The 15454-nt window shown below is 53.5% G+C and overlaps 1 pseudogene; it reads left to right on the forward strand.

Moving 5' to 3' along the window:
- The first annotated feature begins 3795 nt into the window (after positions 1-3795).
- On the forward strand, positions 3796-10542 carry LOC120392364 (annotated as a pseudogene).
- The last annotated feature ends 4912 nt before the right edge of the window (positions 10543-15454 follow it).

The following is a 15454-nucleotide window of genomic DNA, read 5'->3' on the forward strand; positions in this document are numbered from 1 at the left end:
GCAGAGTCTGATGTGACAGTTGAAGCAGGGGTGGGCTGTGGTGGGAGGGGGGAGAAGTTGGGGGGTGGAGGGGGTTGTGACATTTCCAGCACAGAGTGTAAGGTGCAGAGACAGGGTCAGTGCGGCCTCCACACTCACCTGACCATGCGATGAAGATGATGATGAAGATGATGACGGTGATGATCAGTAGGAGATTGAGAACCACACTCTGAACTGCCCAGCGACGTGCCCATGGTTTCAATCCAGACAGCAAACCTGTAATAGAAACAGCCAGGAATGCTCACGCTGCTGCTAGGGCAGGGAGTGCAGGGCCCTATACTGATTAACTGCATCAGCTGGAGCTCGTTTGAAAACAGGGGCTATTCTGCAAATAGAGAGATGCATTTAGAATGAGGACAGAAGTGCTTTCAACTTTTTGGGGGGGGTCAGAAAAAACAGGGGGTTTCAATTGAAGGTTTTCAGAGATTTCCCCGGCCCCTTGAAAATGTTTCTGGTGAAAGTATTTAGTTAAAACGGGAGAGATTGGAGGGAGGAGACCCCAACATAATAAATCAAAACTTGGTTCTTTTCTTATTTTCTAACATAAAAATCCCCCCTCACCCCCCAAAAATATGCCCATCTGGAATGCAGACTGGCATTGTTTCCATTTGAAACCCTGAAAACTTCTGAACAAAAAAAACTGTCTTGTTCAAAAAAGTATTTCCCACCCAGAAGGCGCTGATGGAAAGTGGAGCAGCCTGTCTAGCGCTGAGGGAGGAAGTGGGGTGAATACGCAGGGACTGAGCTGGGACCTCTGGATCGAAAGACACAGACTGCTCCTGCCTGGGCTAAAGGCCACAGTACACCTCTACCTCGATATAACGCAGGCTGATATAACACGAATTCGGATATAACGCGGTAAAGCCGTGCTGGGGGGGTGGGGCTGCGCACTCCAGTGGATCAAAGCAAGTTCAATATAACGCGGTTTCACCTATAACACGGTAATATTTTGGGGGTCCCGAGGACAGCGTCATATCGAGGTAGAGGTGTATATTGAAGGCTGTAGCTGACCTGTGTCTTTCACACGGACCGGCCACTAGAGGGAGCTACAGGCCCTCGCTGAGTGAATGCGGGTTGGCAGGAGAGGGGTGAGCAGACCCCACAGAGGCAGCTGTACCTGTAGGGCCAGTTTTGCTGCTCTCTCCAGCCTGGCGGGGGATGAGCACGTCAGTTGTTGGGCTGAGTGTCACTGGGGTTTCCTGGGAACCCAGGTCTGGATCTGGCTCCCCCCACATCTCTCCTCTCTCCGATAGACTCGCGGACTCCGAGCCGGGAGACTGGTTCAGCGCAGCCCCCCGTCCGCAGCCGCGGGGCCCTGAGGGCCGGTCCCTGTCGCTGGGCTGGGAGCTGGGATCCGGCGGGGGGCGCAGTTCGGCTCCGTGCCAGCAGGGGGCGCTGGTTGCTGCTGCAGGCGGGGTGGACAGTTTGGTGGGTCTCGGCTCCATTTCCCTTGTTCCGGTTCGCAGATCGGAGCGGGGAGCCTGGGCCTGTGTCTGTGTCCCGCGAGCCCGCCGGGCCGGAGTTAACCCTTTCCTCGCCGAGCCCTGCCGGGAGCGGGGGCTGCTGCCCAGGTGAGCGGGGAGCTGCGCGCGGGCGGGTTTAGCCGCAGGGCGGGGCGGGGGCGGCACCGGGCTGGCTCCCCCCTGGCTCCCCTGCTTGGTCCCCCGGATCCGGTTCAGCTCCCGGCTCCTTTCCGGCGGGTCTGTGCGGGGCTGGCTGCGCGCGGCTCCGATGGGATGGGGCGGGGCGGGTGTTGCTCGGTCCCAGCACCACAAGGAAGGGGAAGGGAGTCTGGAAAATCAGGACCCTGAGATTGACAGTCCCCAGGACCAATGGGGCAAAGGCAGTGCTTTACGTCAGCTTGATTGACAGGGTGGGCAGCTAATCAGGGAGTCATGTCCCATCCTCCGTGTGAGCTGGACCCGCCCTGGGGCAGACCCCGGTGACCAGATGTCCGGATTTTATCGGGACGGTCCCAGTATTTGCCTGTTTGTCCCGCGTCACTGGACACGCAAACACCTGCCCGGCGCTGCTGGGCACAGGGGGAGCCCGGAGGGGATCTGCCCCCCCGCCCCCTCCTTCTCCATATCCCCGCCCCCAGCCCCGCCCCCTCACTGCCCCATTGGATCCCGAGCTGGGATCCGCCCCCCCTTCCCCATATTTCATCCCTCTGATCTGGTCACCCTGGGTCAGACAGACAGAGGGGGGCCAAGCTAGGGAGAGAGCAGAGCTGCAGCCCCAGAGCCAGGCACAGCCCAGGGGGAGCAGAGCCTGTGATGGGAGCAGAGCTGCAGCCACAGGGCCAGCGGGGCCAGAGAAGCAGCCCAGGGGGCTGGAGGCAGAGCAGCAGCATCAGCGCTGAGGCCGAGTGAATCTGGGGCGGATGCTGGACTGCTGCATGGTCCTTCATCTGGTGCCCACCAGACCAAAAGGTTGGGGACCACTGGTCTAAGGAGACCATTCAACTGACAGCAGGATACTAAGGGAGGGAAAATCACTTCTGAAGTGGTAACGAGAGTGGCCCATTATAAACAGTTGACAAGAAGGTGTCAGTAACAACAGGGAGAAATTAGTATGAGGGAAAGTAGGTTTAGGTTTTGTAATGACCCAGCCACTCCCAGTCTTTATTCAGGCATAATCTGATGGTGTCCAGTTTGCAAATGAATTCCAGTTCTTTATGTTCCCTCCCTGGGGGCAGGTTATTCCATCGCTGTCCAGTACAGGGGTGTCCTGCCCCTCCCGCTGAAGCAGCTGGTGCTGGCTGCTGTTGGAGTCGCTCCCTTCAGATCTGCTCAGCTGGCAGCTCTGCTGCTGTCACAGGGCGCAGCTGGGATCTGTGTCTGCTGCTCTCCCAGGTTCTGTCCTGCCAGGGGTGCAGGGACTTCATGGAGCTCCCACAAGGGCAGAGGGAGGGAACTGAACCCCCCATGCAAAGTTCCAGGCTCTCAAATTGAGCCATAACGACTTCTTGTGAACTACCTGCATAAGGGGAAGCAAATTCATTCCTGTCAATTGAGGTGTGTCTGGAGCAACTGTATAAACAGACATAACCAATCAGAGCTGGGGATCTGGCCTCATTGACTCCAGCGGAGCTACAGTGGATTCACACCAGCTGGGGATCTGGGGTCTGTGATTTCAGTGGAGCTGCCCCAATTCACACCAGCAGCTGGGGATCTGGCCCCACTCTCTCTGCATGGAAGTGACCCTAGTCCAGCGCCTGCCTCCATGGGTTTGTCAAGTGCTTTGGGATCCTTCAGATGACAATTGCTGTAGAGAAACCAGGGCCGACCTAGCACTGTCGGCTCTAACCGACCCTGTGGCTGGGCAGATAAACACCAACAGGAGCCAGCCAGAGTAACCCAACAATTCTCTCCACAGGCAAAGCCTCGAACCCAGACCCCACGGGACGGGACAGGAGTGAAAAGAAACAGAACAAGGATGATTCAGCGACCTGGAGTCGATTTGGGCAGCACCTGCTAAGGCCCGGTTGACCCTGGGGATTAAAGCAGTGTCAAGGGAAGCTTTGAAACAGTTCATTCGAACACACCCCAGACACAGTCTGGCTGGTCAGGGTCTTTGGGTAAAACTCACCATCCAATTATATTTGAAAGGGGTTTTTTCCTGATCACCCCACGTAGCCAAACCGCGCCTGAGCTGTAATCCAGTGAGCTGCTTTGAAACTGTCCTTACAAAAGGCTCTGCCAGCCCCACCGTGAACAGGCCTCAGTGACCAGTGGCTGCAGAAAGGTGGTTCAGATGAACGAGTCTCCCGGTTCGGAGTCCGTGAGTCTTTCAGAGAGAGAAAAGATGCGGGACGAGTCGTCTCCTGCTGAGGAGCCAGAGCCAGGCCTGAGTTCCCAGAAAACCCCAATGACACAAAACAGAACAATTCATGTGCCCATCCCCCCACAGGACGGAGAGAGCTGCACAATCTGCCCTACAGGTACAGCTGCCTCTGTGGGGTCTTTCTTACCCTTCTCCTGTCCAACCCGCATTAACTCAGCAAGGACCTTTAGCTCCCTCTAGTGGCCGGTCCGTGTAAAAGACACAGGTCAGCTACAGCCTTCAATATACACCTCTACCTCGATATGACGCTGTCCTCGGGACCCCCAAAATCTTACCATGTTATAGGTGAAACCGCGTTATATTGAACTTGCTTTGATCCACCGGAGTGCGCACCCCCCCCAGCACGGCTTTACCGCGTTATATCCAAATTCGTGTTATATCAGCCTGCGTTATATCGAGGTAGAGGTGTACTGTGGCCTTTAGCCCAGGCAGGAGCAGTCTGTGTCTTTCGATCCAGAGGTCCCAGCTCAGTCCCTGCGTATTCACCCCACTTCCTCCATCAGCGCTAGACAGGCTGCTCCACTTTCCATCAGCGCCTTCTGGGTGGGAAACGCTTTTTTGAACAAAAAAAATTTTCCACAATTTTTGTTGTTGTGAAGTTTTCAGGGTTTCAAATGGAAACACTGCCAGTCTGCATTCCAGATGGACACACTTTGGGGGGGGAAGGGATTTTTGTGTTAGAAAATAAGAGAAGAACCAAGTTTTGATTTATTATGTTGGGGTCTCCTCCCTCCAATCTCTCCCGTTTTAACTAAATACTTTCACTGGAAACATTTTCAAGGGGCCGGGGAAATCTCTGAAAACCTTCAATTGAAACCCCCTGTTTTTTCTGCTCCCCCCCAAAAAAGTTAAAAGCACTTCCGTCCTCATTCTAAATGAGTCTCTCTATTTGCAGAATAGCCCCTGTTTTCAAACGATCTCCAGCTGATGCCGTTAATCAGTGTAGGGCCCTGCACCCCCTGCCGTAGCAGCAGCGTGAGCATTCCTGGCTGTTTCTATTACAGGTTTGCTGTCTCGGTTGAAACCATGGGCCCGTCACTGGGCAGTTCAGAGTGTGAGTCTCAATCTCGTACTGATCATCACTGTCATCATCTTCATCATCGTCACCATCGCATGGTCAGGTGAGTGTGGAGCCCGCACTGACCCTGTCTCTGCACCTTACACTCTGTGCTGGAACGATCACAACCCCCCCCCCCCCCCACACCACAGCCCACCCCTGCTTCAACAGTCACATCAGACGTTGCTGAGCCCGTGGCGTTTCTGTGGGGTCTCCCCCTCCTCCAATGTCCCACTGGCTGTTGGGTAACTCTGCTGTGTTGCCCAAACACACCTGGTTACCCAGGGCTGTGAGTCACCGTCTCACCCCCCTTCCTGCAGCGGGAGGGAGCCGTACCTGCGCCTGGCTGGCTGTCAGCTCCCTAAACCCACCAGCCTTTCAGCCTCACAAGCCCTCTCCCGGCTAGGCCAGCCCTGGCTTTGCCCTGCAGGTAACAATAGCTGCAGCCCAGTCCCTGCGTCCCTTTGCAGCGCTCCCCTGTGACATCCAGCCCTGACACTGGGTCCTCACAGAAATCCCAGCTCCTCTGCCCCCAGAGATGCCATGTGTCCTTGTTCAATAGTTTTACTTTATATTGCTGTATCACGCACAGCACTTCTGAGCACTGGGTCTACACTCAGCTTCCCTGTCTAATAAAGCCACCCACCCAAAGTCCAGTCTCTTGCCGAGCTGGCCGGCTTCACAGGAATGAGGCTCCAAGCCTGCCTGAAAGCCCCCTGCTCCTCCTCGGTGAATGGATCCAGTGGGGCCAGTACAGTGAGAAGTTATTTAAAAGCTCTGCTCACTCTACAAAATGTTCTTCTGACCCCAAAGGGCCAGTCACATCACCAGGCCAGTATTAGGTTGGATCTTACCCAAAATACCACGCTGCCAGCCAGTGCTTTAGCCCCTAAAACTAAAGGTTCATTATAAAAGAGAGAAGAAGAGAGAGTTGTTAAATGGCCAAGCAGTCAGATACATACAGAGACTTCAGAGTCCATAGATCAGATTCTTAGCTGCATTGGTGTTTGCTGGCTTGAAAGTCCCCCTGGAACATCCCCAGCTTGGATGGGTCACTCAGTCCTTTGCTCAGAGCTTCAGTTTGCAGAAAAGTTCCTGCAGAGGTAAAAAGCAGGACTGAAGACAAAATGGAGATGATGCAGCTGCTTTTTATAGTCTTTTGCCATGTGTCTAGTACTTCCTGTGTCCCAAACACAAGCTCACAGCACATGGCATGGAAGAGCTGTAGAGTTCTCTGTCCACCGGCCTGTCCCTACACGTCTTGCTGACTCAAGGTGTAGCCCCTGTCTCCTTTCCACGGGTTCATTGTGCAGCTGATGACCCTGGATGGGCCACTGAGCAGGCTGGGCAGTGCCGATGCCAACCTGTCTGGGGGTGTCACCCAGACACACAGCACAGCTATACCCCACACATCTATAACTCATAGCACAGAAGTGATACAAACATATAAACAAGGTTATCGTGCTTGGCAAATCATAACACTTTCGCAGCTCCCTCACACGGCCTGTCTGGCCAGCTCGGTTGCCATTTGATAATATTGGTATCAATAACATCACTAAGTGTTCCACATATTCCACAGCGTCCCAGTCTGTGCCTGCAGGGTCCAAAATGGGGACCCCAGCAAAGGAGCCCAGGGCTGGAAGCGAGACCCCGAATTCACAGCTGGTGTCGTTGTGGGGAGCTGGGGGGTGGCGCTGGCCTCTCTCTGTTGTGAAGGGGAACGTGCCCAGGCACAAGCGCAGCTTCCCATGGTGTGGAGGGGGTGCGGGGTTCCGTGGCGTGGTGTCACTGGGTCTTGTTGCCGTGGCTACAGAGGGTGACGGACAGATCTCTCACCCTGTTACTTTCTCATCTCCAGCAAAGAAACCTGAGCTGTGTCCAGCTGGTGCTGCCTGCCCAGACAGCTGGATCAGATACCTGGGGAAGTGTTACTATTTCTCACAGGCTGAAGGGAACTGGACCCACAGCCAGAACAACTGCTCTGCCCTCGGTGCCTCCCTGGTGGCGATTGACACCCAGCAGGAAACGGTGAGACCCAGATTCTGGGCTGCACGGGGTGGGGGTGGCAAAGGCGGCTTTATGCTGGGTTTGCCCTGGGGTTGTTATGGCCCCAGATGCTGCTTGAATTTAGGGCAACTTCTCACATCCCAGAATAGCCAGAGTACAGAGAGCTCCACCCACTCGCCGTCCTCCCCGTTCACTGGGGGTTGAGCCGGAGCAGTGTGGGGCTAATGTGCCGACCCTCTGCTCCAGGGAAATCCCCAGCAGGGGAATCCAGTTATTTTCCAGCCCTTTAGTGGGACAGAAGCAGCATTGCCAACCCAAGTGCTCAAAAATCATGGATTGGAACCCCCAAAACCATGAGATTGACTTTAAAATAACAGCTGTCACAGCTTTTAATTTATTTTCTGGTGTCGTAGCTTTTAGGGGATCACATTTACAAGTTTTTCTCTGCAATCATGGGGGCTAGAAACTTAAGAAAGACAAGAGTTTCTTGTAATCACCAGACTCCAGGAGCTGGGGTGTTAAGAAAAGCACCAAACAGCATGAGACTCTCAGTAAAATCACGGGATTTGGTAAGAATGCAGGAGTGGTAAAGGTCTGGAATGCAGCTGAGAAGCTGAGCCAGGTACCTGCTAAATCAGAATTGAGATGGGAAATTCTGATATTTTCACATTTGTCTCTGTCATGAGTCGGGACAAGAAGTTGAAATACACAAACTTTTTACTTTGCATCCAGTTCCAGAAATGTGTGAAAATGTCTGATTGCCACATTTGATCAAGCTAATTTCTTTCCTCATTCACATAGCAAAGCAGTTTGGTTTGTCAAACCGAATCAGAACGTTTTGTTTCAGCTTGGTCCAACATTGAACAGCACCTGTGGCTCCTCATGGGAGTTGTAGTTTGGGGGCCTTCTGCCCCCTTTTGTGTACTGAGAACCCAGGTTGGACTACATCTCCCATGATGCCCAGCAGTGGTGCAGCCAATAGGGGAACCAGGGTTCATTATAGGAGATGTAGTCTGGGGGAACCCAACCCAGAATGGAGGTATGAGGCCCAAACTATAACTCCCATGAAGCACCTTGGTAACCCAGCTGGATACAGATTAATGTTGAATTGACCTGAAAAAGTCATTGCTCAATGGAAAATAGAAACTTTTCAGGGAAATCAAAATTAAAAGTAGGAAAAATTCAACTTTATAGGAAACACGTTTTCTGTCTCAGAAATATTTGGATGGAAAATCTTCAACCAGTTCCATGAAATACACTAGACTAGTTTTAGCACGATGTCCCTGCATGGACTGACCAACCCATAGCTCATGGGGTGGATGGGTGCTGCCTTTGAGTCTGAATTGTTATTTCTTGGTGTAGAATTCCCAGCCTGGACCCCCTGCCCAGTGCCCTGTGTAGCAGCCCAGAGAACCCAGTGTAGGTTGTAGAGATCCCAGACACGGAGATGTGTAACGTGTATTTGCTGTTACTTTTTTTAACAAAGGATTTCCTGATGCGCTATAAAGGACGTTTTGACCACTGGATCGGCCTCCGGAGGGAACCAGACCAACCCTGGATGTGGACCAATGGCACCGAATTCAACAACTGGTGGGTCCATGTCAGTTCTATTAACTCTGTTCAGCTCGCATTTAAAACAGATCACTGGCCTCGTGGTTCAGGCCTGGGGCTGTGACTTGGGAAATCAGGGTTCAGTGCCTGGCACTCCCATAGATTTGCCATGTGACCTGGGGTGAATTGCACGAGGCTGGATTTTCACTGCTAGTTGAAGCTGAGATGGGTTCAGTCACTGAGATCCCCTTGGGACTGTCACCTGATGTGCTGAAATTACCTCTGAGCCCATTTTCCCTACCAGATTGGGACTCCAGACCCCTGCCTTGTTGAGCCAGACATGCCAGCCTGCTGCAACCCAGACCCAGGTCTGGTCCATGCCCCCAAAGCTTCACACTTTAACTGAAAACAACTCAGCAGGTTACCTGTCTCCAGCCCCCAGACACCCAGCTCCTAGTGGGATCCAAACCCCAAATAAATCCATTTTACTCTTTATAAAGCTTATACAGATTCATAAATTGTTTGCCCTCTATAACACTGATAGAGAGAGGGACAGCTGTTTGCTCCCCCAGGTATTAATACATACTCTGGGTTTATTAATAAACAAGTGATTTTATTAAGTATAGAAAGTAGGATTTAAGTGGTTTCAAGTAATAACAGCGAGAACAAAGTAAGTTACCAAGCAAAATAAAACAAAACACACAAGGCTAACTTAATACACTGCGGATCTAGTTACAGGTAATATCTCACCCTCAAAGATATTCCAATAAGCTTACTTCACAGACTGGAGTCTTTCCTAGTCTGGGCCCCATCCTCTCCCCGGTACAGTCCTGGCTAGTTCCAGCAGACATCTCATGTGGTAACCAGGGGTTCTCTCATGACTGGCAGCCCCCTTTGTCCTGCTCCACCCCCTTCTATAGCTTTGGCACAAGGTGGGAATCTTTTGTCTGTGCTTGTCCCCATCCCTACCTCATCAATGGAAAAGTACCAGGATTAATTATCATGTGACATGGTCACGTCACAGTTAGGCCCCTAGTCTCCATTCTTCCTGGGTTGGCCCACACCTACAGGGGAAGGTTTGCAGGTAAATAAACCATTTACCATCAATTGTCCTGGGCAAGGGGAGCCATCAAGATTCTAAACCACCATTAATGGCCCACACTTCGCATAATTATAGTAGGACCTCAGAGTTATACTTCATATTTCTAGCTTCAGACACAGGGATGATACGTGCCTACAAATAGGAGGAATCTATTCAGGAGGTTATAACCTTTGTTTTGATACCTTACAAGAGAGCTTTTGCATAAAGCATATTCCAGTTACACCATATTCACACTCATGAGCATATTTCCATAGAACATATGAAGTGCAACGTCACAGCTGCTGTAACAGTTGTGTCGGGTTTTTATTATTTGTTGCTGTTGCAGGTTTCCAATAGCGGGAGGAGGCCTGTGTGCTTTTGCGGACAATGGTGAAATTGCCAGTTCAGGCTGCTCCAAGGAGGGACACTGGATCTGCAGCAAAGCAGCAGAGAATCCAGCAGGCAGAGCAAAGTGACTGACCCTGGATGACTCGGGCCTTGTCCTGTCAGTGGGGCTGGGCCCAGCTGCCTCAGCGCGTGGGGAACTGGACGGGGCTGGCGAAGGGGGACAGCCCAGCAGCAAGGAAGAGAGACGCTCGCTGAAGGACATCAGGTAGCTCCTCCCCTTGGAGCCTCTGGCCCCCATTGGCCCATTGGGGACTGGGGTGAGGGTGCGGATTGGCCGGCAGCCCCCAGCTCACTCTCTGGCACAGAGACAGGAACCTTCTGACTTGGAAATCAGCAGGGGAGCAGCCAAGCTGCTGTGTCCCTCCTGTCAGGGGCCCAGGGCAGGAGCCTGGCCCGGGCTGTGACTAGAGCCAATGTACCGGCTGGGGCCAGCGGGAGGTGCTGTGACCCCTGCAGCCATGGGGCGAAGGGGCCAGTGTGACCCCTGCAGCCATGGGGCGAAGGGGCCGGCGTGAACCCTGCAGCCATGGGGCGAAGGGGCCGGCGTGACCCCTGCAGCCATGGGGCGAAGGGGCCGGTGTGACCCCTGCAGCCATGGGGCGAAGGGGCCGGCGTGAACCCTGCAGCCATGGGGCGAAGGGGCCGGCGTGACCCCTGCAGCCATGGGCCAAGGACGCATGAACTCTGCTGTGCAGCGAGAAGGGCTGTTGTGCAGGCCCTGCTGAGCACTGGGGGAGCGTGAAGAGACGCCGCGGCCAGGAGGGGATTGCTGGGACGTGCTAGGACAGACGTGTGTGTGTATATACGTGTGTACATAATTATTTGTATAATAATACACCAGCTCCCAGAAGGGAAACTTTTTTATTTTGTAAACTTAATGTTGTGTATTTGGTTGTCATGGTTTTTGTTCCTATGGCAACTGAGTTAGATTATTAGGGGATAGCCCAGCCGGTTTCAGCCGGTTGGGTGAGCTCTGTGTCTGTAAATAAAATGGCAGTTTTGCTAGCTGTCTGCTCTCTGGCCTCAAGTGATTTCTTCCTAAACCCCCACCAAGGATATAACAGTTAAGTCCTCGTGTGACTGGCTCCTCCCAACCGAGCAGGGAAACTGAGGGTAGGTTTACACTTACCTTCCCGGTCGACGCGGTGAGTTCGACTTCTCGGAGTTCGAACTATTGCGTCTGATCTAGATGTTCGAACTCCGGAAGCGCTGCGGTCGACTCCGGTACTCCACCACTGCAAACGGCGGTGGTGGAGTCGACGGGGGAGCCACGGAGTTCGACCCCGCCGCGTCTGGACAGGTGAGTAGGTCGAACTAGGGTACTTCGAATTCAGCTACGCTATTCACGTAGCTCAATTTGCATACCCTAATTCGAACTCCCTTTTTAGTGTAGACCAGGCCTGAGGCAGCAGCTGCATCCTCCCACCAGGGCTGTGAGCTCCCCTCCCCAACAAGGACTAATGAGCTGAGGACAATGTGAGCGTGTCTCTTTTCTTGTCATCCTCCGTTTCCCCTCTGCCTGCCAGGGAGGGGCTCCCCCAGAATGAGGGGAAACTCTGCCTGTGGGGGGAGGGGGTGATGCCCTCTAGTGGAAGGGCACTGCCCTCACTGGGCTTTTCTCTGAGCTCTGCCTGTAAAGGGCCAGGCTCTGCACTGGTGTCTCTGCCCTGGGGAAGGAAGGGGTCTCTCAGGAGCCCACTAGAGTGTGGGTGCGAGAGATCAAAGAGCCGGGCTGTTCTCTCTCTGGCCAGGCGCAACCCCCAGGCACAATTCCTGATCAGACAAACTGCGAACAGTGACACACATGCACCTTAACCCCAGTGCTAAGCATCAGGAAGATAAAAAGATTTGTATCAGTCATAGTTCCCCCCCACCCCCACTCTGAACTCTGGGATATAGATGTGGGGACCCACATGAAAGACCCCCTAAGTTTATATTCTACCAGTTTATGTTAAACTTCCCCAAGGCACAAAATCCTTTCCTTGTCCTTGGCCATATTGCTGCCACCACCAAGTGATTTACACAAAATTCAGGGAAGGGTCACTTGGAATCCCTGTCCCCCCTCTCCACAAAAAATATCCCCCCCCCCCCCCAAGTCCCTTCCACCCCTTTTCCTGGGGAGCCTTGCGAATAATATACCGACCAATTGCCTTAGCAATGTGAGTAAAGACCAGCCCCTTTATCTTTAGGACACTAACATCAGTCAGGTTCTTAAAAGAAGAACTTTCTTATAAAGAAACATGTAAAAGAATCACACCTGCAAAATCAGGCTGGAAGGTAACTTTACAGGGTAATACGATTTAAAACAGAGGATTCCTCTCTGGACTCAGCTTCACAGTTACAAAAACAGGAATAAAACTACCTTTGTAGCATAGGAAAATTCACAAAGTAAAACAAAAGATAACTTACCTAACGCATTTCCTTGCCTACTTACAATTTCTGTAATTTTAGATAGGTCATTCCAGGTATATTTTCAGAAAATTTTGTACCTGCTTGGTCTCCCCCTCTGTTTGGGGAAGGAACAACAAAGAGAGCCACAAACAAATCCTCCCACCCTGCCCCCATTTGAAAGTATCTTCTTTCCTCATTGGTCCTTCTGGTCAGGTGCCAACCAGGTGATTACAGATAAAGCGATTCAGTACAGCTGCCAAGGAGGGATTTTATGCTGCCCTTTTCTCTATATTTATGACAGTATCATGTCAGCAGTTAGAGGCTTCAGCTGAGATCGGGGCCCTGTTGTACCACACGCTGCCCAGACCTACAGGGAGAGACAGGCCCTGCCCCAGCTGAGATCAGGGCCCCGTTTTGCCAGGCGCTGCACAGACACACAGGGAGAGACAGTCCCTGCCCCAGCTGAGATCAGGGCCCCGTTGTGCCGGGCGCTGCACAGACACACAGGGAGAGACAGTCCCTGCCCCAGCTGAGATCAGGCCCCGTTGTGCCGGGTGCTGCACAGACACACAGGGAGAGACAGTCCCTGCCCCAGCTGAGATCAGGGCCCCGTTGTGCCGGGCGCTGCACAGACACACAGCGAGAGACAGTCCCTGCCCCAAGCAGTTCAAGTCTAAATAGACAAGACAGACAAAGGCTGGGAGAGGAAACTGAAGCACAGAGAGTGTAAGTGATTTGTGGAAAGTCACAGAGTAGGTCAGAGACAGGAATAAACCCAGGTGCCCTGAATCCCAAGCCAGGGTCTGGCTGCTCTGTGGCCCATCAACAATAAACACACACAGCATTTGCACAGTTCAGCAGAAATTTTTACTGTCCATGCGACAGTGACAATCCCTCGCTCTGATCTAGAGCTTTCCAGCAGTAGAGCTCAAAAGCACTTCACAGAGTCTCATTATCCCTGTTTCTCAGCTGGGGAAACTGAGGCACAATGGGGTGACTATTCTGCAGTTACACACCTGCAGCTGCCCGAGCCAGCTGATGTGGCCTCAGATGAAGGGGCTGTTTAACTGCAGTGCAGTGACTGGGGCTCTGGGACCCCCACGAGGGGGAAAGGTCTTAGAGCTCAGGCTCCACCCTGAGCCAGAATGTTCACCTGGCAATTAAAGAGCCCCTTAGCCCGAGCCCCATGTGCCAGAGCCGGCTAACCCATGTGTCTAACTGTAGCCTAGACCAGCGGTTTCTAACTGTGGGTCAGGACCCCAAAGCAGGTCACGACCAGTGGTCCCTCTAATGTGTTACATCCATGGGCGGAATGAATTTTGGTATATGCACCAATATGGAGGTGATGTGTGACACATACCAAAATTCATGTGGTGGGGGTGGGGCGGCGAGGTTCGGAGTGTGAGAGGGGGCTCAGGGTTGGGGTGGGTGAGGACTCTGGCTGTGGGGACAGGGATGAGGGATTTGGGGTGTTGGAGGGGGCTCAGGGCTGGGGCAGAGGCTTGGGGTGTGAGGGTGTAATGAGGTTAGCCGGGGCTCGTCTCTGGGAATTAGTCCAGCCGCAGGAGTCTTCCTCCGCAGCCTTTGTGGGGGCAGAAACACAGTCAGCCCAGGCCTTGGGGTAATGGTGAGTCAGGTGCACAGGCAGGGGCTGAGCAACAACAGTTTATCAACAGCGAGCCCAGGCCCTGGGTCCAAAGGTCTGGGAGGGGGGAGGCTGCCACCCACCTCAAATCCGGGGCAGAAGCATCTTACCCTGCTGCAGCCCTGAGCCCCTGCGTGGGGATTAATAGGTAACTGTGCGGCCATGCAGCTTAGAGGGAACTTAGGTTGCAACCCCATTTTAATGGGGTCACCAGGGCTGGTGTTACACTTGCTGGGGCCCAGGGCTGAAGCCAAAGACTGAGCCCCACTGCCTGGGGCCAGAGCCTGAGGATTTCAGCCCTGGGCAGCAGGACTCAGGTTCCAGTCCCCCGTCCCCAGGGCCAGAGCCCTGAGGTTTGGCTCTCGCCCCCTGGCCTGGGGCAGCAGAACGGCTCAGGCTTCAGTCACCCCTCCTGGGGCCATGTAGTCATTTTTGTTGTCAGAAGGGGGGCGCGGAGCAATGACACTGGAGAACCCCTGGTGCAGACAAACCAAAAAAACAAAGTGTCTTATGCGGAGTCACCCAGCAGGCCTGGGGCATCCTGCCTATCAGCTGAGGCCGGGGGCTAGAGATGGTGCATCAAATGCCAGGGTGGCCCTTCTGTAGCGAAGCCAGGAACAGAACCCAGCCTTCCATGTCCCAGGCCAGTGTGCTATCCACTAGGCCACGCTGCCTCCCTCCCCTGACATCGCTGGCAGCAGGGAGCATTCGTCCAGCCCCAGTGACCAAACCCAAAATGAGTCTGCGCTCGGCAGCCCTGTCTCTCCCGCAGACCGGCCCAGTTCTGTTCTCCGGCAGTCACAGGCCCAGCTGTCTCGGGGGGCAGCTCCTAAAGACACTGGGGTCTGTTTGGCTTGTCCAGCCAACCTGCCCTCCAGCTTTCCCAGTCCATCTCCTCCTGGGCCGCCGGGCCCCTGAGTACCAGGGCATTCGTTAGCCCCCAGCCCTCCCCGGGGTGCTCCCTGCACTGCCACCGAGCATCCCCACCCTGCTCCTCTGACCCAGACAGTGACCCCAGACATCACCCAGCAACACCAAGGCCATGCATTTAGGGATTAATAACAAGAACTATTGTCACAAGCTGGGGAGGCATCAGTTGGCGGTAACAGAGGAGAAGGACCTCGGAGTATTGGCTGATCACAGGATGACTATGAGCCACCAATGTGATATGGCCGTGAAAAAAGCTAATGCAGTCATGGGATGCATCAGGCGAGGTATTTCCAGCAAAGATAAGGAGGTGTTAGTACCGTTATACAAGGCACTGGTGAGATCTCATCTGCAATACTGTGTGCAGTTCTGGTCTCCCATGCTTAAGAAGGATGAATTCAAACTGGAACAGGTGCAGAGACGGGCTACTAGGATGTTCCCAGGAATGGAAAACCTGTCTTATGAAAGGAGACTCAAAGAGCTCGGCTTGTTTAGCCTAACC

The sequence above is a fragment of the Mauremys reevesii genome, unplaced genomic scaffold (assembly GCF_016161935.1).
Source record: "Mauremys reevesii isolate NIE-2019 unplaced genomic scaffold, ASM1616193v1 Contig1, whole genome shotgun sequence".
NCBI lineage: Eukaryota > Metazoa > Chordata > Testudines > Geoemydidae > Mauremys > Mauremys reevesii.